Below are 22,865 nucleotides of genomic sequence, written 5' to 3' on the forward strand. Positions count from 1 at the left end.
TACAACATCTGACATAATGTGGGCAATCAATACATATCTCTTGTTAACATTGCTATTATTTAAGAAGCAATGTTTCTTTTGCCACAGGTAATAAATTAGGTAGCATTAGAGTGAAAAGCAAAGTGAAATTATGAAAGTTTGGTCACTATATGAAGTATCTATAATTTGCTCACCTGTAGGTATAAGCTCTTTTTCTTGAAAATGAGATTTATATCTATTTAATTGTAAATAGGCTTCCCTGGTGGCTCAGATGGTAAAGAATCCACCTGGAGGAGATCCAGGTTCAATCCCTGCGTTGGGAAGATCTCCTGGAGAAGGAAATGGCAACCCACTTCAGTGTTCTTGCCTTGAGAATCACATGGACAGAGGAGCTAGAGTACATGGGGACCCAAAGTGTTGAACACAATTGAGTGACGAACACACACACAATTGTAAATGGCTACATTCTAAAGGGGAATAACAACTTAAAGGGGCAAAAGGAGTGATGAGAAGGGGAGAATGCCTATAATTCAACTGTATGTGTGTGTTAGTTACTCAGTCATGCACGACTCTTTGCAACGCCATGGACTACTCTGTCCGTAAGATTCTCAAGGCAAGAATACTGGAATGGGTTGCAATTTCTTCTCTAGAGGATCTTCCCAACTCAGGGATCAAACTTGGGTCTTCTGCATTGCAGGTGGATTCTTTACTCTCTGAACCACCAGGGAAGCCTATTATTACATTAGTATAAATTAGGGCAAATTAGGGCAGCTATATCTTTTTTCCTTTTCATACTTTTTTCCTTTTTTAACTTTTCATGCTTTTCATACTGTAACACATGGACATCACCAGATGGTCAATACCAAAGTTAGATTGATTATATTCTTTGCTGCCAAAGATGGAGAAGCTCTATACAGTCAGCAAAGATAAGACCGGGAACTGACTGTGGCTCAGGTAATGAACACCTTATTGACAAATTCAGACTTGAATTAAAGAAAGTAGGGGAAACCACTAGACCATTCATGAATGACCTAAATCGAATCTCTTATGATTACAGTGGAAGTGACAAATAGACTCAAGGGATTATATCTGATAGACAGAGTGCCGTGAAGAACAATGGATGGAGGCTTGTGACATTGTTCAGGAGGCAGTGATCAAGACCATCCCCAAGAAAAAGAAATGCAAAAAGGCAAAATGGTTATCTGAGTAGGCCTTACAAATAACTGAGAAAAGAAGAGAATCTAAAGGCAAAGGAGAAAAGGAAAGATATACCCATCTGAATGCAGAGTTCCAAAGAATAGCAAGGAAAGATAAGAAAGCCTTCCTCAGTGATCAGTGCAAAGAAATAGAGGAAAACAATAGAATGGGAAAGACTAGAGACCTCTTCAAAAGAATTAGAGATACCAAGGGAACATTTCATGCAAAGATGGACACAATAAAGGACAGAAATTGTATGGACCCAACAAAAGCAAAAGATATTAAGAAGAGGAGGAAAGAATACACAGAAGAACTATACAAACAAGATTTTAATGACCCAGAAAACCATGATGGTATGGTCACCTACCTAGAGCCGGATTACCTGAAATGAGAAGTCAAGAGGTCCTTAGGATGCCTCACTATGAGCAAACCTAGTGGAGGTGATGGAATTTCAGTTGAGCTATTTCAAATCCTTAAAGATGATGCTGTTAAAGTGTACACTCAATACGCCAGCAAATTTGGAAAACTCAGCAGTGGCCACAGGAGTGGAAAAGGTCAATTTTCATCCAACCCCAAAGAAAGGCAATACCAAAAAATATTCAAACTGCTGCACAATTGTACTCATCTCACATGCTAGCAAAGTAATGCTCAATATTCTTCAAGCCAGGCTTCAACAGTACGTGAACCATGAACTTCCAGATGTTCAAGCTGGATTTAGAAAAGGCAAAGGAACCAGAGATTAAAGTGCCAACTTCCCCTCGATCATCGAAAAAGCAAGAGGGTTCCAGAAAAAACATCTATTTCTGCTTTATTGGTTACACCAAAGCTTTATTGATCACAAAACCTGTGGAAATTTCTTAAAGAGATGGGAATACCAGCCCACCTCACCTGCCTCCTGAGAAATCTGTATGCAAGTCAAGAAGCAACAGTTAGAACTGGACATGGAACAACAGACTGGTTCCAAATTGGGAAAGGAGTACGTCAAGGCTGTAGATTGTTACCCTGCTTATTTAACTTATATGCAGAGTACATCAGGCAAAATTCCAGGCTGAATGAAGCACAAGCTGAAATCAAGATTGCCCAGTGAAATATCAATAACCTCAGATATGCAGATGACACCACCCTTATGGCAGAAAGGGAAGAACTAAAGAGCCTCTTGATGAAAGTGAAAGAGGAGAGTGAAAAAGTTGACTTAAAACTCAACATTGAGAAAACTGAGATCATGGCATCCGGTCCCATCACTTCATGGTAAATAGATGGGGAAACAATGGAAACAGTAAGTGACTTTACCTCATGGGGCTCCAAAATCACTGCAATGGTGACTGCAGCCATGAAATTAAAAGACACTTGCTCCTTGGAAGAAAAGCTATGACTAAACCTAGACAGCATATTAAAAAGCAGAGACATTACTTTGCCGACAAAGATCCGTTTAATCAAAGGTGTGATTTTTCCAGTAGTCAGTGTATGGATGTGAGAGTTGGACTATAAAGATACTGAGCACCAAAGAATTGATGCTTTTGAACTGTGCTGTTGGGGAAGGCTCTTGAGAGTCCCTTGACTGCAAGGAGATCCAACCAGTCCATCCTAAAGGAGATCAGTCCTGAATATTCATTGGAAGGACTGATGCTGAAGCTGAAACTCCAATACTCTGGCCACCTGATGCAAAGAACTGACTCATTGGAAAAGACCCTGATGCTGGGAAAGATTGAAGGAGGGAGGAGAAGGGGCTGACAGAGGATGAGATGGTTGGATGGCATCACTGACTTGATGGACATGAGTTGAGTAAGCTCCAGGAGTTGATGATGGACAGGGAAACCTGGCGTGCTGCAATCCATGGGGTCACAAAGAGTCGGACATGACTGAGCGACTAAATTGAACTTACTGAATTTATGGCAATGATCTTCACTGTGGGCCCATGAATTCCTGGGACTACATAAAGGTTGGTCAAAATGTCTACAATTTAAAGGGATTTGATTATCAAATCCCAATTTTTCTATGGATCCTTTACTAAAATTGATCTGCTCAGGAACTTTGCTATGACCTTATTCCGACCTAGTTGCCCTTTATGAAGTCATGGAAGAAAGTCAGATACTGTATCTATCCCAGTCCTAAATCTTTGTAATCTTCTCATTCAAAGGAAAAACAAAACAGAACAAAACAAAAACTTCTGGAATGACACAAAGAATATTTCAAAACATATTTGTAATTGCTTGTTGAAAATCAAAATGACAAACTACCCTCACCATCCATCTCATTGAGGGAAATATTTTCAATATGTTTACTCTCTGTAATGACTATTTTTCAATAATTCATCTTTGGATGGACTGATGTTGAAGCTGAAACTCCAATACTTTGGCCACCTGATGTGAAGAGCTGATTCACTGGAAAAGACCCTAATGCTGGGAAAGATTGAGGGCCAGATAAAAAGGGGATGACAGAGGATGAGATGGTTGGATGGCATCACCGACTCAGTGGACATGAGTTTGGGTGAACTCTGGGAGTTGGTGATGGACAGGGAGGCCTGGCATGCTGCAGTTCATGGGGTTGCAAAGAGTCAGACATGACTGAGCAACTGAACTGAATGTGTTTTATAAAATTACATACAAATGATAATGAGATGGTTACTAAATTCTAAAGAATGTGTTTAACCTTTAAAGCCATATATTTATGACCACATATGATATTCTTGATATAAGATTACTATTACAGGATTTCTTTCTTTAATTTTGTATTTGAATCCTTTTTTCTCTTACATTGAAATGCTTGATTGCTATTATTACCCTATATACATTTTGATTTATTATAATTGTGTAATCAATAAACTGGAAATAAAACCATCGAGTTTAATATATTTTTATAATTCTTTTTGTCCTATAAGATATGCTATTATAGATATATTATCCTAGTAATGTACTTCCTATATACTTAAACTTTATATAATTATGAAACCAAATTTTACATAAAAGTTTATCCATGTGTTTGACTTTATTTTTAAACAGAGTCATTTCCATGATTCATTTATGTTCTAATACATGAATAAAATCATATAGTGACCTAAAATGGAAAAAATATTTTAATTTGTTCTCAGAGAAATCTTACTTTCATTCTAATTCCCCCCACCATAGGTATACAGCTTTTTATTTCTTGTTTCTTTTCTAGTGTTCATTTTTATGATAATAAGCAAGTACATGCATATATGTATTCTTATTTCCACTTTTTCAAAATTTCATTTATTATAACCTGGAGATCATTTACTACCTGTGCATAAATACTGGTCATTGCTCTTTTTTTTTACTGCTGCATAATACAATCTTTTGATAGAAATATAATAATTCACTGAATCAGTCCTCTAATGCTAAATATTTGAATTGTTTCCAACCTTTTACTATTTTAAATAATTCTGCTATGAATAACTATTGCCTTGATATTTTATACCTGAGATGATTTCCTTTCTCCCTTGGATGAAATCGTTAGATTGCCAAGTCAAGGGGTTAACGATACGTAATTTTGTTTGATATTACCAAATTCTCTTCTATAGGAGTTTTGTCATTTTGCAATCACTCCAGCAATATTATGCTGGGTCCCTTTCTCCATAGCATTGCCAACAGAGTATATTGTAAAACTTTTGGATTTGTGTCATAGGTGAGAAATTGCATCTCTTTGTAGTTTAATTCATATGTATCTTACTAAGAATAAGACCAATCACTTTTTTCATATACTGAAGTATGATTTGTTTAGCTTTTCCTGGAACTCTCTTTACCACTTTTGCCCAATTTTATATTAGGACTTTTTTAAAGTCATTTTTTCTTGATTTTTTTCAGCCCCTTTTTATCTGATAGGAGGATAAACCATTTGCCTGCAGTATATAATGTTTATTTTTCTTTGAAAGTTGAATATATTAGGCTTATCTTTTGTTGTTTCTGGATTTTAAATGTTAAAAAGCTTATCTCTATTCCTTGATTATAAGTTAATCCATTCATATTTTCATTTACCACTTGTAGTTTTGCTAAATCTCTAATCCATTTATAAATAGTCTGGTGTAAACTGTGGGTGCTAGTCTGCTTTTATAACTTTGTAGATGACTATCCAGTTGTCCTGACATTATTGATTAAAATCTTTACTTCTCACAGTGACTTCAGATGCTACTGAAAACCTACATCAAGATCCTGTACTTTCCTATTCTAAAACATTGCTCTCTGACTATTCACATATCAGTATTTACACATTTTGGAAACAGTATATTATAGAGGGTTTTTAGTATGTCTGAATTTCTGGTGAGTCTATCTTGCCATCCCCTCACCCAACTGCTTGTCTTTTTCAGGTTTTTCTTCCATCATTCTTAGTTGGTATTTTTTTTTAAACAATGACATTTTTATAAACATCTCACTCCAAATAATAACTTCCAAACTTTATTGTGATTATAGTAACTTTACTAACTTGGAGATTATTGACATTTTTATAATACCAAGTTATTGCATTTAAGAATATGATTTGTCCTTCCATTCATCCAATTCTACTTCTGACCTTTCAAGAAATTTAAATATTATCTTTGTATATAATTTGCTTATTTTTATCAAGTTTAGTTTTAGCTAATTAATCTTTAAATTTGTTACTGCAAATGGGTCTTTTCCTCTTTTATTGTCTCTTCTAACTCATTATCATTTGAAGACATATAAATTCTACTGTATTTTACATTAATTATGTATTCTGCTCCTTTATTGAATTCTTATTATATTATGTAATATTTTAAAATCAGTTCTTTTAAATTTTTCAGGCATATTATGATTTGTACAGAGATAGTTTTACTTCTTTTCAATTTTATGCCTCTGTTTATATTCTCTTGTCTGGTTGCACTGATAGCATCTCCAGACAAGTATTAAATAAGGGTGGAGATAATGGGCATTTTTGCAGTGTTCTTATCTTTAGTGTCAAATCAGTTATTGTTTTTCTATTGAGTTAGATGCTGGTATTTGGCTAATAGATCCTTTGATCTATTTAGTCTTACAGATAAATAAATAGGTTATTGATTAATGGATATATATAGGTTTGCATAGATTAATACAGATATTGTGTTACTGAAGCATCCATAAATATCTGTTCTATTATGTAATTTTGGGAATCTGTCCTTTCTGAATATATGGAAATAAGATGTTTTCTCTACTCAGACCCACTAACATGGTTATCTACTGGTTTTGGATATTTTCTCTGCACATACATGTAAATTGAAGGTGGTTTCCTATATTCATGGCCAATAGATAGTTTCCTTTACTCTTCTTGTTCATTGCTATTATTTTTTTAATTAAATTTAGGCAGTAATCATTATGCTATGGTGAACTAGAACTTTAAATAGGTTTCTTTTTGTTAATTAATGTATTTGTTGTTTTTTTTTTAAGTAAAATAAATCTTTCTTTTTATTCTCTAGAGTTTACACTTATAAAGAGATATCTCACCCAAGCAGGATGATATGTTGTCTTCCTAGAATTAGGGAGTCATGGTCTTCATCCTATAGTAAGTCCCGGACAACTTACAGTTGCCTTTGAGATATCTTCTGCCTTGCAGTATCTCTAAAGGGTTTTCGACTCAAAGTTCCAGAATGAGTAGGTTATCTCCTCCAGGAGAAATCTTCTCTAAGCTTCCTTAGTGGCCATCTCTTTCTGTGTATTTACCATATCTTAAACTTTTCTATTTTTTTTTAGTTCTGATAGATAAATATCATCTCTTGAGAAACACATTGAAAACTTTTAAAAAGGTCAGACTTAAAAGATTAATTTCTTCTTTACCTAATGATTGTGCTTTAAAACCTCTAATACACAACTATTTCTGTTTTGAATAATTACTAGCTATTTTTTCATTGCAAAAGCTAGCTCTTCCTTCTTTTAAAGTGTTTGCAAGCAAGTCTTTGGTTAAGTATAAAAATAAAAGTTTCAAGGCATTCACATACTTTATTCAAGGAATTATTTAAAACTATCTTAATATCCATCTATTGAAATGAACAGTTTTTCCAAAAATTATTAGATAATGTTAAGCAAAATAATTCCATGTCCCATAAAATTAGCTTTTACTTAACAGAAAGTTCAAAAAATATACTTAAAATTTAGAAGTACTGAATTATATCCCTTATAAAAATTTATCACTGATGAATTTTGAAAAATGGCTGGACAACTCTTCAGTATTATTAGAATGTTGCTTTATTTTCAGTAATAGTCAGGGTTTTATTTATTTATTTATTTGGGTTTTGTTTTTTTCTGGAAAAAGCAACATGTTTTTCATTTCTTTTAGAAGTTAACCTCTTGTGACCCATTCTCTAAATAGCCATTGGAAAATGAGTGGTCAATTCCCATCTTTCAAAGAAACAAAACAGCTTAGAACAGATTTTAAAAGATTTTGAAGTTTGTGGGTTTTTTCCCTTCAAACTGTAAATCTAAAAATCTTCTGAGAATAAATTTTCTTTTCAAGGCCTTATAGAGGTTATCTATGAGGTTGAAAAAGAATAGGTTAGAGTGCGGAGAAAGGAAAATATTTACGGACATGAGTCCACTTACAAACATCACTGACTACGTTTATTATTTTATCAGGTGAATGCTGGTGAAGAAAGAACTAAAATTTATTAACCTATTCTGGGCCCTGTCACATAGGCATGTTGTTATTACTCATAACTGCACTTTGAGAAAAGAATTCCATGCTTTTGGATTAAGAAACTGAGGAAGGGCGCATAAGTTAGAGTAATTTTGTCCATGACCCAGCTGATGAGTCATCTCACTCCAAAGTCTGAATGTGCATATTTGTTTCTTGCTTTCATTGAGTATCTTGATCTTTTAAGACAATACTTCAAAAATTTCTGTCATCCACATAGTATCACATTTTGCTATTTCCATGTACCACTTACAGTGATTTTTTTTTTCCCATTAAATTGACTTTAGGTCTACTCACTTTGTTAACTTTGCCTTGTTCCAGAAAGTAATAACCCAACACAAACATACTTGACTGGTTGTGTTTTTTGTCCTCTAATTAATAATTAGTGTGTGATTTTTAATTTGTGTAATACTCATCCATGCATTACCTAAAATATTGTCAATGATTTTGTGATTGCCACCATTTTGAAAACAATGTACTGGAAAGAAATGTCCTGTCACTAAGAAGCATTTCTCCTTCCTCAGTTTTCTAGAAACTGATCTTTCCTTGGTTTTGGCCTACCAGCCTCCCTTGAGTTCTTCTTCTAAAGAATCTAAAGTAAAGTAGGAGCAGGCATGTCAGTAGTTTAATAGAATCCTGGTGGCTTAGAGAGTAAAGAATCTGCATACAATGTGGGAGGACCGGGATTCTATCCCTGGGTCGGGAAGATCCCCTGGAGGAGGAAATGGCAGCCCCCTGCAGTATTCTTGCCTGGGTAATCTCCTGGACAGATGAGCCTGGTGGGCTACCTACAGTCCATGGGGCCACAAAGAGTTGGACACGACTGAGCAACTAACAACAGTAAATGAATACAGTTGCAAATGTATAACTTAGGAAGGTAGAATAAAACAAGCCTATGGCTGCAACAGCTCAAATGAAGACAATTCCTGAGGTCCCCACAGAAGGAGCACTGACTCTGACGTCGCTGAAGTGAGGAAAACATGCAGACTTCTCTCCCAGATTTAGGTGAGTAAAACCACAGAGATTCCAAGGTTTGCTCCTCGGGATCCTAAAACAGTGCTCTTTATGTGTTCATCAGATATTAATATTCAGATCCTCAGAGGATGAAAAAGAAGCAAAGCATTTTCAAACATTTAACTTCATTCAAGCTTAACTGCTCTGACCACTGCAGTTCTGGGAAGCTAATTCCAACAATCCTTTATATTAAATGATTATTAAATATTATTTAATGTTTCCATGAAGAAAAATCCAGGGGCAAAGAAAGGGATAGGTGTTCATGAAATCCTGTAAATTTCCTGTCTGTGTCTATTTATGTTTTTCCATCTGAGAATAATAACAAAACCTTGACAACAAAAAGTATACTCCTATATTTTTCATTTTGATGATGCAATGGACTGAATATATGTATAACCCCCAAATTCCTATGTTGAAACTCTAATCCCCATGTGATGGTATTAAGAGGTGAGGCCTTTGGGAAGTGATTAGGTGAGACTATGAGAGTGGGGTCCTCATGATAGGAATGGTGTCCTCATAAGAAGAGGAAGAGACATCAGAGTTTCTACTCTCTGCCCTGTAAACACGCATCGAGAACATAGTGGTCTGCAAGCCAGCAGAGAGCCCTCACCAAGAACTGAATTTGTCAGTGTTTATCTTGAATTTTCCATCCTCCAAAACTATCAGAAATAAATGTCTGTTGTTTAAACCACTATGGTATTTTGTAACAGCAGTCTGAGCTGATTAAGACAGGTGGTGAAGAAAATAGCTTGTGGGAGAGGGAGGCTTAGAGATTGTTGATTAAGGAACTATAACTGGATATGACTAGAACTTGGAAGAAAGATAGCAAAGGATAGCTAGCTTTAAAAGGAAAATTAGCCTAGCTGAATAATCGGTGACAGTTTAGCATGACTAAAGGCCAAGGGTATAGAAACAGTGATTCTGCAGGTTTAAGATGAGGGAAGTTCCTGGGGGTTCCTGGCAACTTGTATATAAATTTGAAATTTAAGAAACTATGATATAAAGTATGGCTTACTGGTAAAGTATATAGCCTCAAACTGACTTGGTATCTCAGGTCCCTTTCTCACTAGGTTTGTGATGTTGGAGAGTTTAGTTCATCTCATTACCCTCAATTTTCTTATCCTTGAGGAGAATTAAAGTTCGTAATTCAATAGGTTTTTTTTTCCTTTTCCTATCAAGAGAGATAATACATGTAAAATGTTTATTGTTTATGTTAACTCTTTATAATCAGTATATTTATGATAGATGATGCAATTCATGTGAAAATATTCTTACCATCATACACAAAATACAAAATCAAAAGGTCACAAATACATATGATTCAGGATTCCCACTCCTAGGCATATATCCAGACAAAACTACAATTCAAAAGGATAAATGCACTCCTATATTTATAGCAGCACTATTTACAATAGCCAAAACATGGAAATAATCTAAATGTCCATCAACAGATGAATGGATAAAAAAGATTAATACACACAAACACACACACACACACCATGGAATATTACTCAGCCATAAAAAGAATGAAATAATGACATTTGCAGATACATCGGTGGACCTAGAGATTATCATACTAAGTGAAACAAGTCAAAAAGAGAAAGATAAATACCATATGATATCACTTATATGTGGACTTTAAAGTATGACACAAATGAACTTGTCTACGGAGCAGAAATGGGCTCATAGACATAAAAAACTTGCAGTTGCCAAAGGAAAGGGAGGGAGGGAGGGGAACAGAAGGATTAGTAGTTTTGGATTAGCAGATACAAACTATTACATATAGGATGGATAAACAAGATCCTACCATATAGCACAGGAAACTATATTTGATATCCTGTAATACCCTAATGGAAAAGGAAAAATGAAGAGAAGTAAATGGATAAAAATTAATGGGGAGGGAAAAGGTAATGAATAGAAAATTTACCTGGAAAAAAATAAATATCTGTTATCCTTAATAAATAGAAGACTACCAAATCTCTTTAGAGATATCAATTTTAAATATTTATTCTAAATGATAATAACTAATGACAACTGAAAAATAAAACATGGTTTTCAGATGGTCCTGGTTATTTGGAGTTGGTGTTTATAAAGACAGCTTCTTTCACACATCTGCAGTAGAGGTTATTGTATTCATTTTTCAATTAGTGGTGATAGGTTTAGAATTTTTCATTTTCCATTCTTTCACAGGACTAGCATTTGTCAGTAGCTACCCAGAGTCCAGGGTATTATGAAATACAGAAGGTATTTTGGGTTTCCAACATCATACTTTCTATAACTACTTGGGTCAGCTAGCACCAGCTATTGTAACAATAGCCTTCCTTGACTTGTAGGCAAACCCTCAGATTACCACAGACTGAATAAGTAACTTTTATTCCATCATCTATAAGGGTTCCAAAGAATCAATATACACTATTGCTTCTTTTTTCTCTCCTTTGGTTAGTTGAGAGATAATACAATAAGGAGAGCAGTTTTAGAATCACAGCATTGGAAATTGTAGTTGGTTGAATACTCCCAAAATATTATTGCTGCTGTTTAGTCACTCAATTGTGTCTTGACTTTTTGCAAATACAGAACACCAGGCTTCTCTGTCCTTCACTGCCTCCTGAGTTTGCTCAAATCCATGTCCATTGAGTTGGTGATGCTATCTAAGATCTCATCCTCTCTCACCCCCTTCTCCTCAAGCCCTCAGTCTTTCCCAGCATCAGGGTATTTTCCAACAAGTCAGTTCTTCACAACTGGTGGCCAAAATATTAGATCTTCAGCTTTATCATCAGTCCTTCCAATGAATATTCAGATTTTATTTCCTTTAGGATTGATTGGTTTGATCTCCTTGCTGTCCAAGAGATTCTCAAGGGTCTCCCTAGCACCATAGTTCAAAAGCATCAATTCTTCAAGTCCATGGGGTCACAAAGAGTTGGACACAACCTACTGATTAAATCACCACCACTATATCCCCTGGTGCCTTTATATGAAAAGGAAAGGACATAGAGAAAGTCCCACAGTCTCAGAGGAGACAGAGACAAAAAGATGAAAGTGATGGAAACAAATACTGGAGTGATGTACCTGCAAGCCAGGGAATATTAGGGTTTGCCAGGAGCCACCAGAAGCTTAGGAAGAGGCAAGGAAGAATTCTGCCTTAGAGCCTTCAGCAATACCATGGCTGAGCTGATACACTGACTTTGGATTTCTAGTTGCCAGAACTGTGAGAGAATAAATGTCCACTGTTTCAATCTAATAAATTTTCTGTAATTTATTATGGTAGCTCTTGGGAACAAATATAGAAGCCATTTTCTCTCTGGGCTTCCCTAGTGGCTCAGATGGTAGAGAATCTGCCTGCATTGCAGGAGACCCAAGTTTGATCCCTGGATTTGGAAGATCCCCTGGAGTAGGAAATGACAACCCACTCCAGTATTCTTGCCTGGAGAATTCCATGGACAGAGGAAAATAGCATGCTACAATCCATGGGGTTGCAAAGCATCGGACACAAGTGAGTGACTAAACATGAATGCACTTTCCTTCAGTCCTGCATTTCATAGGTAAAGAATGGAAGATACCACAAAATACTATAACATCGAAGAGTTAAAATATATTCACAATAGATTTGTCATCTGAGTCTTGTGACTTTCTATATGACCTGCTGATTCTTAAATATCTATTAAATGCCTTTAATGCCCATGAGGAACACTGAAGTTCTTTTTTTCTTTTTCACTAACACAGTTTTGTTTCATTTCCTTTAAGTAGATTTCCTTTTTAGATTTTCTTAAATCTAAATTATGACTTTCACTGCTTTGCACCTATTATTTATTTTAAAACAATTTCTGTTCACTTTCCTTTATGCATGTGTCATTAGAGTCAGTAAAAAGAAAACTTCAAAATATTTGTTAAAGTTGACTTTTTGTTTCTCCCAGCTGTCCCCAATCCACTCTAATACTCTGATATTTTGTCATTGTGAATCTTTCACAAGGACAACTTCACAAGATAAGGAATAGTCTTAAAAGAGAAGTGCTTCAATCTTAAAACATAGCTCTGTTTAAAAATTCTGTTTGATGAATAAAGGGATTCTTAGAACATTATTTTTAGTAATCTTATTTTTAAGGGATTGAGGTTGTTTGTCACTGCCTTAGCAAATTAGGAATAAATTGTTGTGTTTTTTTTTTTAATTTGCTCTGCAGTTTTAAGGAATAGAACAATAAACCTTTAAACAATAAAATATAAATATAAAAACTACTGTCAGAGTAATTGAGTTATGCTGAGCCATAAGTATGCATTTTGACAGTAATTTAGTGGTATTCTTTCAAAGAGATCCTAGGAATGGAAGATCCAGGAAATAGTAACATATGTTATTTGGCTGGTAGGAGCTTGCCTTAGGAAAGTTATAAGGTTTTATGGTGACACTACTGAAGGAAATACTGAGGCAGGCTGATTTCATGTGTAAGTGTTCATTGTCTTTGGGGAAAAAGTGTTGCATTTCCATAATCAGTATAAGTCCCAGTGCTGGCTTATACACAAGAGAACATTTGTACTTCCGTTGTTGCTTTGCTGTATTTGAAATGCAGTGACATCTTTATACTTATGTTGTCCATAGATGCTCTCAAGATTCTGCCAAAATTGCTCTCATGAATTTTCTGAAATCTTTCATTTTTATCATGACCCTCAAAAAACAATCCCTTCAGTTTCTAAGCATTCTTTCTAAGATATCTGGCAAAGGAAGGGAAGGAATGAAAATAAAACACTGTGAAATATAAGGGAAGAGCAGGGAGCCACTTTGTTTTAGATAGCAGCTGATTGCTTCTGAACACCAATGAATCTCTGTTTCCTAAGCTCACAAAAAGATTCTCAGAAAATGGAATTGACTATTAAGTGTCCCTGTAGTAGATTTCTAGAGCTGTAACTAACTAATACAGACCTGGGGCAGAGGTAGCGGGGAGTCAGGAGGGAGAGGACTTAAGACAGCAGAAATGTTTTCTATAACACATCTGAAGGTCAAAGGTCCAAATCCATGGTGTCTGTGGGGCTGGTTCCTTTCAGAGTCTCTGAAGATGAATCCAGCCGTGTCTCTTCCTAGCTTCTGATGTCTGCCAACAATTGCTGGTATTCTTTGTCTTCTTGTTGCATCACTCTGATTTCTGCTTCCATCTTCACACGCCTCAAATACATGCAGACATACAGTTGGGAGGAATACTGTTCAACCCACACTAACCTCCTCTCTTACCAGGCAGTCATTCCTCTGTGGCCAGATGTGTCTTATAAAGCATCACTGGTTTATTCTGGTTCCCACACAATCTAAGTTAACTTAATGTGATGTGTCCTATTCAACAGAGCACAATATTCAATAGGGTACAATAAAACAAATTAAATTAGAGAAACCTTATTTAATTTAGGATGTTGTGATGTTAGAAACCAGAAGGCACAGCTTTCTTTTTATTTTATTTTATATTAAGAACAGTCCACCTGTCTTTATTTCTTATCTCTTATTGCCTAAATCGCGTTTATACATGGCAAAACAAAATGTCTGACTTTCAGAGACTCATCTGAGCACCTCAATAGAAATCCTTCTGTCTCTTGCCTGAATAGAGATTTTTGGTTAGATAATGATATTTTCTCCCATTTGGTTGGCTTCTCAGGGTTGAAGAAGGAACCTCAGCTGTCCACTCTGCTATTCATTAAAAATAAATGGTTCTTGTAAAGAATATTAATTATAATAAACTTTAGAACTCAGCCTTTCAAAATGGAACTTTGGGTGAAATTGGAGGGCAGGGTTGAAGGGCATATCAAGTGATCAGCCTATAACTCTAATGCTTCATGGAGAGCAGATGGCATTCAGAATCAGTCCACTTATGATTACTTCATAATAAAGATTAAAGTTGCATGTCCCTTCCAGGGGTATGCTCGGCAGGCTGCCAGTGTTCTGAACAAGTTCTTGGCCCACCTTGTTCCATATCAGATTTTTTTCTTTCCACTTATCTAAATCACTTCATATTTCCATGAATAAATTTAATGCATTAAAATGTTAAGATTTTTTAAATGCTCTACTTTATCTCATCATTATTTTTCTGTTATATGAACCCATTAACACTGACTTTTTTTAATTGTTCCTGATTTTAATCTTACAGTAATGTTTTGAATCTTACATGTGTTTGAACTATAGTCTGTTTCCAAAGTAGGTGAATTTCATAATAAGACAATGAATATGGGGCTTTTTTTTTTTTTCCTGTGAAGCTGGCCTTGTGACTGAAGAAATGTGGTTGTTATAACAAGGTAGCAGCTGTAACTAAAATGCTAATGCACAGCAGGAAGTCTGAATCAAGGCAGTTTCATTCTTCTCATGAGTTGGTTGGAAGACTTTAATTCCAGGGGATAAAGTAGTGCATTGTTCCAACCCATGACCATTTGTGAGTTTCCATGGGCAGTCCACACAAGACCTTGGAATGATAATACATACATAAAATGCAACCAGTGGACAATTTTTTGATGCTGTTTTCAGAAGCTTAAACTACTGAAAGCATGTAAGCGACAACAAAGTCAAAAAGAATACATGTTACATCACTTAAAACCTGTGATGTGGTTAACCATAAGAAAACCTCATTTGTTCATCTTAATATATATAGTATTACACATAGGTAGATACAAGGATTATTCTATCTGAAAGGTATATTTGTATTTTTTCTCAGCAATAACCCATTTCCTTGGCACTATTTATTTTATTCTTCACTAATTATAATTTTTGAAACTATTCTGTTAAACTACAATATAAATACAGAAATGTGTACCATATAGGTATCATAAAGTGACAGCTAAATGGATTTTCTCAAGCTAATTACATTCAGGTAATGCAGATTACCTGTAATTCTTATTTGTGTTTCTCAGTCACTATCTTCTCCAAAATAACACTATGATGATTTCTGACATCATAATTTGTTTTCTTTTACATTATTTAGAATGCATACAGTATATACTATTTTGTCCTTGGCTTCTTTCATTTACCCTTATGTTTATAAGATTTATCTGTAATTTTCTGTAAGACTATAATTTGTTTATTCTTATTGCTGCATAATATTCCACTGTGAGAGTATGATACACATTTTAGTCAACTCTATACTGGTGGTAGATTTTCAACAGTTTTCATTTTGAGGCTGTGAAGAGTGGAATTTCTAAAAATATTCTAATACATGTATTTTGACAACTACACAATTTTGTAGGATATATATTTATATATCTTTTTTAGCATTTATTTATTTATCTGGCTGTGTCAGGTCTTAGTTGTGGCACAAGGGATCTTTACTCATCGTTGCTGCATGCAGGATCTTTAGCTATGGCATACAAACTTAGTTTCAGTATGTGGGATCTAGTTCCTTGACCAGGGATAGAACTTGGGCCCCATGCATTGGGAGTGCAGAGTCTTAGCCAGTGGACCACCAGGGAATTCTTGGGTATGTATATATCTTAAAATTAAGTTTCAGAAGCATATGTAATACTCTGTTAAGCTTTTGTAAAAGTCAGGTATCATTTTAATATGATTTTTCCCCTGCTTATATTTTTATGGATAAATGATTTTTGTTCTTACTGATTCTCACACTTGCTTAGAAAACTAATATTTTTCATGGTGGCATTTAAAATTATCATTCACAAGGATGACTGTCCCAAGAGCTATTGGGTAGGTTAATTTTTATCTTTCTATTGAATATTAATTATTACAGTTGTGATTACTAGTTTCATCTTCTTAATTTCTCTCGGACCTTTTCTCCTCTAATACCCCATGCCATGCCTTTTGATCAGACCCTTACCTCTCACCTGTTCTGAACATTAGTTACTTAACTAGTTCAACTACTTTTCCCACTGAACCCCCACCAAAACTCCACTGATACCCTCTTGCCATAAATGCCAAATACTGAATAGTCTGTCCCACTTCTGTCAGAGGCTTATTAAAATAGAATTGTGGTTTTACTGTTTCAAAATCTTCAATGTGATGTCATATCCAAGATTTTTTTTTCCATCAAGCTCCTCTATTCACATGTAGTCTATAACCTATTGATCTATCCCTTCCCCAGCGTAGTTGTAGTATCTAGAATCCAGCTTTAGCACAGTACCTTATCCTATAGGTTGGTTACAATGGATACTAATTATTATCCTCTATGATGCTTTTTTCGGAGAAGGCAATGGCACCCCACTCCAATACTCTTGCCTGGAAAATCCCATGGACGGGGGAGCCTGGTAGGCTGCAGTCCATGGGGTCACGAAGAGTCAGACATGGCTGAGCGACTTCAATTTCACTTTTCACTTTTATGCATTGGAGAAGGAAATGGCAACCCACTCCAGTGTTCTTGCCTGGAGAATCCCAGGGATGGGGTCGCACAGAGTCGGACATGACTGAAGTGACAGCAGCAGTATGATACTTTTTAAAAGTGTATACATTGTTGAATTACTATGTAAGACAGCATGAAATTGATTTTTTTTCCTCTTAGACTAAAAAAAAAAAAAAATACATTGAGGGCAAGGGCTGTCTTTGTGTTAGATCCCAGGTCCGCTGCATAATCTTTGACACATTATACACATCCATGGACAAAGCTAAAAAAGATGTTGACTGATGCTTGTTTCTTGTGTGATGCTATTCCCAACTATTTGGACACTAAAGGCAGTTGTCTCTTATTCTTTCTTACTATAAACATCATGTATATTCAACTCAGTTGCTGATATTCATAATAAAATTCTTACTCAAGATCTATTCTTAATCCTTCAGGCTGTCTGGCATTAAGTATGGTGTGCTTTTGCTCTTAAAATTAACTAAGCTGAAAATAGTGTCCTTAACCAGGAGAATAAGACATTAGCCAGTTTTTCAGAGGGCACAAAGTTATGTTTATTTAATGTTCTAAACCTCTAAATGTCAGAATTTAGTCAAGGTAAAAACAAGAGACCAGTTTTATATTACTGATCGAAATCTTTACAAAAATGCAAGGTCTCTCTGCTACAAGCTGGTCAGTGACCTCACCTTCCTCCAGGCTGATTGCCGATGCATGGCACTTTGCTGACTCTGCATAGAGGCCTCTAGAATTGCTCGTGTAACTGAAAGATAAATTATGTTTCAATTCTAGATGCACATTTTCAAAATACTCGGCTTCCAGTCATATGCCATGTTCATTTCCTTCAGCTTTCTTTTTTACTTTTTGAAAACTGAATAGCACATGTATCAAATGTGTTAAATTGATGATTTCACTTGCTGTTATAAAGTACCTGTAGTTTTTATCCCATCAAGCCCCAGGGCCTGAATTTACTTCATAGGATTGTAAGTGCTGGAGGTTTAACTGGTGCATGTGCAAAGTATTTATCTTAAACTTGAAAAATCCTGAACTCTTGTTCTTTTTTGTAGCTATCAGTCCTAAATTACAACTTCAGTTTTGTGACCCTGAGACAGGGCTGTTGTAAAATGCCATTGTTATACAGGTTTTATCCTTTCTACAATGAAAAGGAAAAATGTGTGTACTAACCTTCAATAAACATTTAGAAAATTATATTGAAGTCTTTCCAGATCTGATGGAAATCTGTCAGAGGTATTGCTGAATCCACAACCTACAGGAGAGAACTAACATGACTGGCACACTTCATTTCTTAGTTTCTAAATCCAGGCAAAGATTTCTTGAAAAAGACAAATACACTACTGCAAACGCAAAGGAAACCCAAAGAGATTTTTACTTACAGTACAAAGGTTTAAGAAGTAAAATAAGAGATACTGTCATCACATTATGATTCAGAAAATGTACACCATCTCTACTCAGCCATTTGAAGCCCAAGACTTCACAAAAGCCATTTGACTTTGCTCTAGGGTGCCATGAGACTTTCACTGACCAAGTGACATTTGTTTGCCAAGACTACATTTTGATGGCCAAGTCTGACTTTCCCTTTGTGGGTCATGGAGTAAGTTCTTTTTGTCACCCATTGGAGAATCTTATATCGGTCCTTACAAGTGCATAGGAAACCCCTAGCAAAAAGTAACGAAGGAATGAGGATGAGCCAAAATTTTCAAATAAATTACTGATTGTGAGTGTGCATCTTGAGGAATCTTGTTGATAGATCTAAAGTAATAAAATACTACAAAGCAATTTCAGGTCCAAGCCTAATTGCCGAGCTGGTGTTGCTGTCCATGGTGCTGAACTGTCATCTTTATAGTCCATGGCAATTTTTATTCTTCTAGTTTTGGCCCATGGGAGAGCTGTCTACCCAACATTTCCAGAATCTGGGAATAAACAAATCAAGAAGAAGTAGGCTATGGAAGAGGGAAAAAATTAAAATAGAGAGACAAATGTATGAAGCTATTGGAAAGACACAACTGAGAAAATAAAAACATAAAAACATTTTTCTTTTGAAATGGTATCTCAGGGAAGCAAGCTGCCATGGCTTTGGCCAGACTGAGGTGCCCCAAGAAAAGCTAAAAGAGTGTAATGAATAATATAATAAAAATATCATTTGGAAAGAAAGTTCTAGAGTGCAGAAAAAAGATGTTTTCTCTAGGCATAAACATATCATTATTGAAATGCCAGCTGAGTACTCCTAGTTTTTTTTCCTATTCTTTCTATAATGAAAACATATTTTCAATTGCCATACTGTAGTAAAAATTGTATTTATGTTCCAAATTGGGCACAGTTAATATCTGTAATACCTTTTGACAGTTTTTATCATATATCTGATTGTTACAGGTGATTTTTCTCCCCCTGGTAATTTTAATGAGCATGCTCTCCTCTCCTGACAATATAATTATGCTTTTGAAGCTCATAAACCTGACAAATATTTAGAATTACCATTACAACTAAAGATAGGATTGGTTAGACTTTCACTTTTATGAAAGGAATGTATACAAATTAGAATAAAAGTGTTTATAGATGCAAATTTCTAGATATTTTAAATGATTTAAGATATGGTTACTTCTTATACAAAAAGAGTCAATGATTACTTTTTCCTTAAATATAGCCTGTTTGGGACCTGGCTGAACCTGGGAAAAGACAGATGTGCCTCTTGTTTGAAGCAGTTGTCTCTGAAATACCCCGTCCTTTATGTGTTGAAAAACAACTCTAGTAACATGCCTTGGTTTGGTGTTGTGCTTTATACTTTTGAATGTTATTGTTGTTCAGTCACCCAGTAGTGTGCAACTCTTTGTGACCCCATGGACTGCATCACCTCAGGCCTCCTTGTCCCTCATCATCTCCTGGAATTTGCCCAAGTTCATGTTCATTGCATTGGTGATGTCATCCAGGTATCTCATGCTCTGATGTCCTCTTCTCCTTTGGCCTTCAGGCTTTCCCAGCATCAAGGTCTTTTCCAATGAGTCATCTGTTCATATCAGTTAACCAAAATACTGGCGCTTCAGCTTCAGCATTAGTCCTTCCAGTGAATATTCAGGGGTGATTTCCCTTAAGATTGACTGGCTTGATCCTGCTGTTCAAGGGATTTTCAGGAGTCTTCTCCAGCTCCACAGTTCAAAGACATCAATTCTTTGGTGTTCTGCCTTCTCTAAAGTCCAGCTCTCACAACTGTATGTGACCCATGGAAAGACCTTAGCCTTGACTATGTGAGTCTTTGTTGGCAGAGTAGTGTCTCTGCTTTTCAATACACTGTCTAGGTTTGTCATTGCTTTCCTGCCAAGAAACAATCGTCTTCTCATTTCATGGCTATAGTCACCATCCACAGTGATTTTGGAGCCCAAGAAGAGAAAACCTGTCACTACTTCCACTTTTTTCCCTTCTATTTGCCATTCAGTAACAGGGCCAGATGCCATTATCTTAGTTTTTTGTAAGCTGGTTCTTTCACTCTCCTCCTCTTCTCTCATCAAGAGTCTCTTTAGTTCCTCTTTGCTTTTTGCCATTAGAGTGGTATCATTTACATATCTGAAGTTGTTGATGTTTCTCCCACCTAGCTTGATTCTGGCTTGCAACTCATCCAGCCTGACATTTCTCATGATGTGCTCAGAATATAGGTTAAACAAGCAGGGTGACAGCAGATAGCCCTATTGTACTCCTTTCTCGATCTTGAACCAGTCAGTTGTTTCATATAGGGTTTTAACTGTTTCTTCTTAATCTGCATATAGGTTTCTCAGGAGACAGGTAAGATGGTCTGGTATTCCCATCTCTCTAAGAGCTCTCTGCAGTTTGTCATGATTCACAGAATCAAAGGCTTTAGTGTAGCTGAAGAAACAGAGATAGATTTTTTTTTTTTTTTCTGAAATTCCCTTGCTTTCTCTAAAATCCATTGAATGTTAGCAATTTGACCTCTAGTTCCTCTTGCTTTTCTAAACCCAGCTTGGACATTTGGAAGTTCTGGTTCCCATAATGCTGAAGCCTAGCATGCAAGATTTTAACATGACCTTACTAGCATGGGAGATGAGTGCAATTGTCCAGTGGTTAGTGCATTTTTTGGTACTACCCTTCTTGGGGATTGTCATGAGGATTGACCTTTTCCAGTCCTGTGGCCACTGCTGTGTCTTCCAAACTTGCTGACATAATGAATGCAAAACTGTCCATCTTGGATGGCCCTGCACAGCATGGCTCATAGCTTCACTGAGTTATGCAAGACCCTTCACCATGACAAGATGGTGATCCATGTACTTAGTCACTCAGTCATGTCTGACTCCTTATGACCCCATGGACTGTAGCCCGGCAGGCTCCTCTGTCCATGGGGATTCTGCAGGCAAGCATGCTGGAGTGGGTTGCCATTTCCTTCTCCAATGCATGAAAGTGAAAAGTGAAAGTGAAGTCACTCAGTCATGTCACTACCCAGGGATCGAATCCAGGTCTCCAACATTGCAGGTGATTCTTTACAGTCTGCACCACCAGGGAAGCCCAGTGATCCATGAAGGGCTTTTAAATGTTACCAATTATATTATCTCATTTAGAGTCCCAAACTAGATTGCAAATTAATTTATTTACCATTGAACAAATAAAGGCAGTGGAAATCAGAAAGATCCTGGTTTAGGATCACTAAGCCAGTTCTTTATAGATCTGAAATTAGAAATTATTTCAACTGGATACAATATTTGTTTTACAATCCCAGAAGAATATTGGACTTTCTTGTTCCATATCAGATGTTTTGCAAGGGGGATGAACTCCCATGTCTGACTTATATATAGAGACTAACAACATTTAGGTGATCAGAAAGCTCCATTAAAATTGCCAGATTTTCTTGCACAGCAGTTTGTTTCACTTTGCTTTATTTTAACTGAAGTGTAGTTGATCCATAATATCATTGGGTTGGGTGAAAAGTTTGCTTGGGTTTTTCCATAAGATGTTACGGAATAACTCAAAAGAACTTTTTGCTCAACCTGATATATCAATTTCAGGTGCACAACATAGTGATTCATTATTTTTTAAGTGAGTCAGTATTTTTATAGATTCTACTCTATTTAAAGTTATTATAAAATGTTGACTATATTCCCTGTGTTGTCCAGCTTGTTTATTTGTATATGTGCATACTCGTGGCTTATTTATTTGATACATAGTTTGTACTTCTTTATCCCCTAGGCCTGTCTTGTTCCTTCCCCACTTTCCTCTCCCCACTGGTAACTGCTAATTTTTCTCTAAATCTGTGAGTGTTTCTGTTTTGTTATATACATTTGTTTGTATTGTTTTTAAAATTCTAAATTTAAGTGATATACAGCATTTGTCTTTCTCTGTCTGACTTATGTCACTAAGCATAATGTCCTCTAGATCCATCCATGTTGTTGCAAAGGTCAAAAATTATTTTTTTTATTACTGAATGATATTGCATTGTGTGTGTGTATATATACACACATATTACATCTCCTTTATCCATTCATCTGTTGATGGACACTTAGATTTGCCTGGTAGTTTTAAACAGTCTCCTCAGTTGTTATGTGTTAGCACTCCTGTATTTATGATTTCTGATTATTTGGGAGAGCCAAGAATATTCCTTAAAATGACCAAATTTATGTTTCTTATTTTTAATTTTTTGCCCACAAACAAGTAATACTAATGTCTGTTTATGTCAGATAGTACTTTTAGATGTCTAAGTTAATTCCACATTGCCTCGTATTTATT

The sequence above is a fragment of the Odocoileus virginianus genome, chromosome 3, assembly GCF_023699985.2.
Source record: "Odocoileus virginianus isolate 20LAN1187 ecotype Illinois chromosome 3, Ovbor_1.2, whole genome shotgun sequence".
Lineage (NCBI taxonomy): Eukaryota > Metazoa > Chordata > Mammalia > Artiodactyla > Cervidae > Odocoileus > Odocoileus virginianus.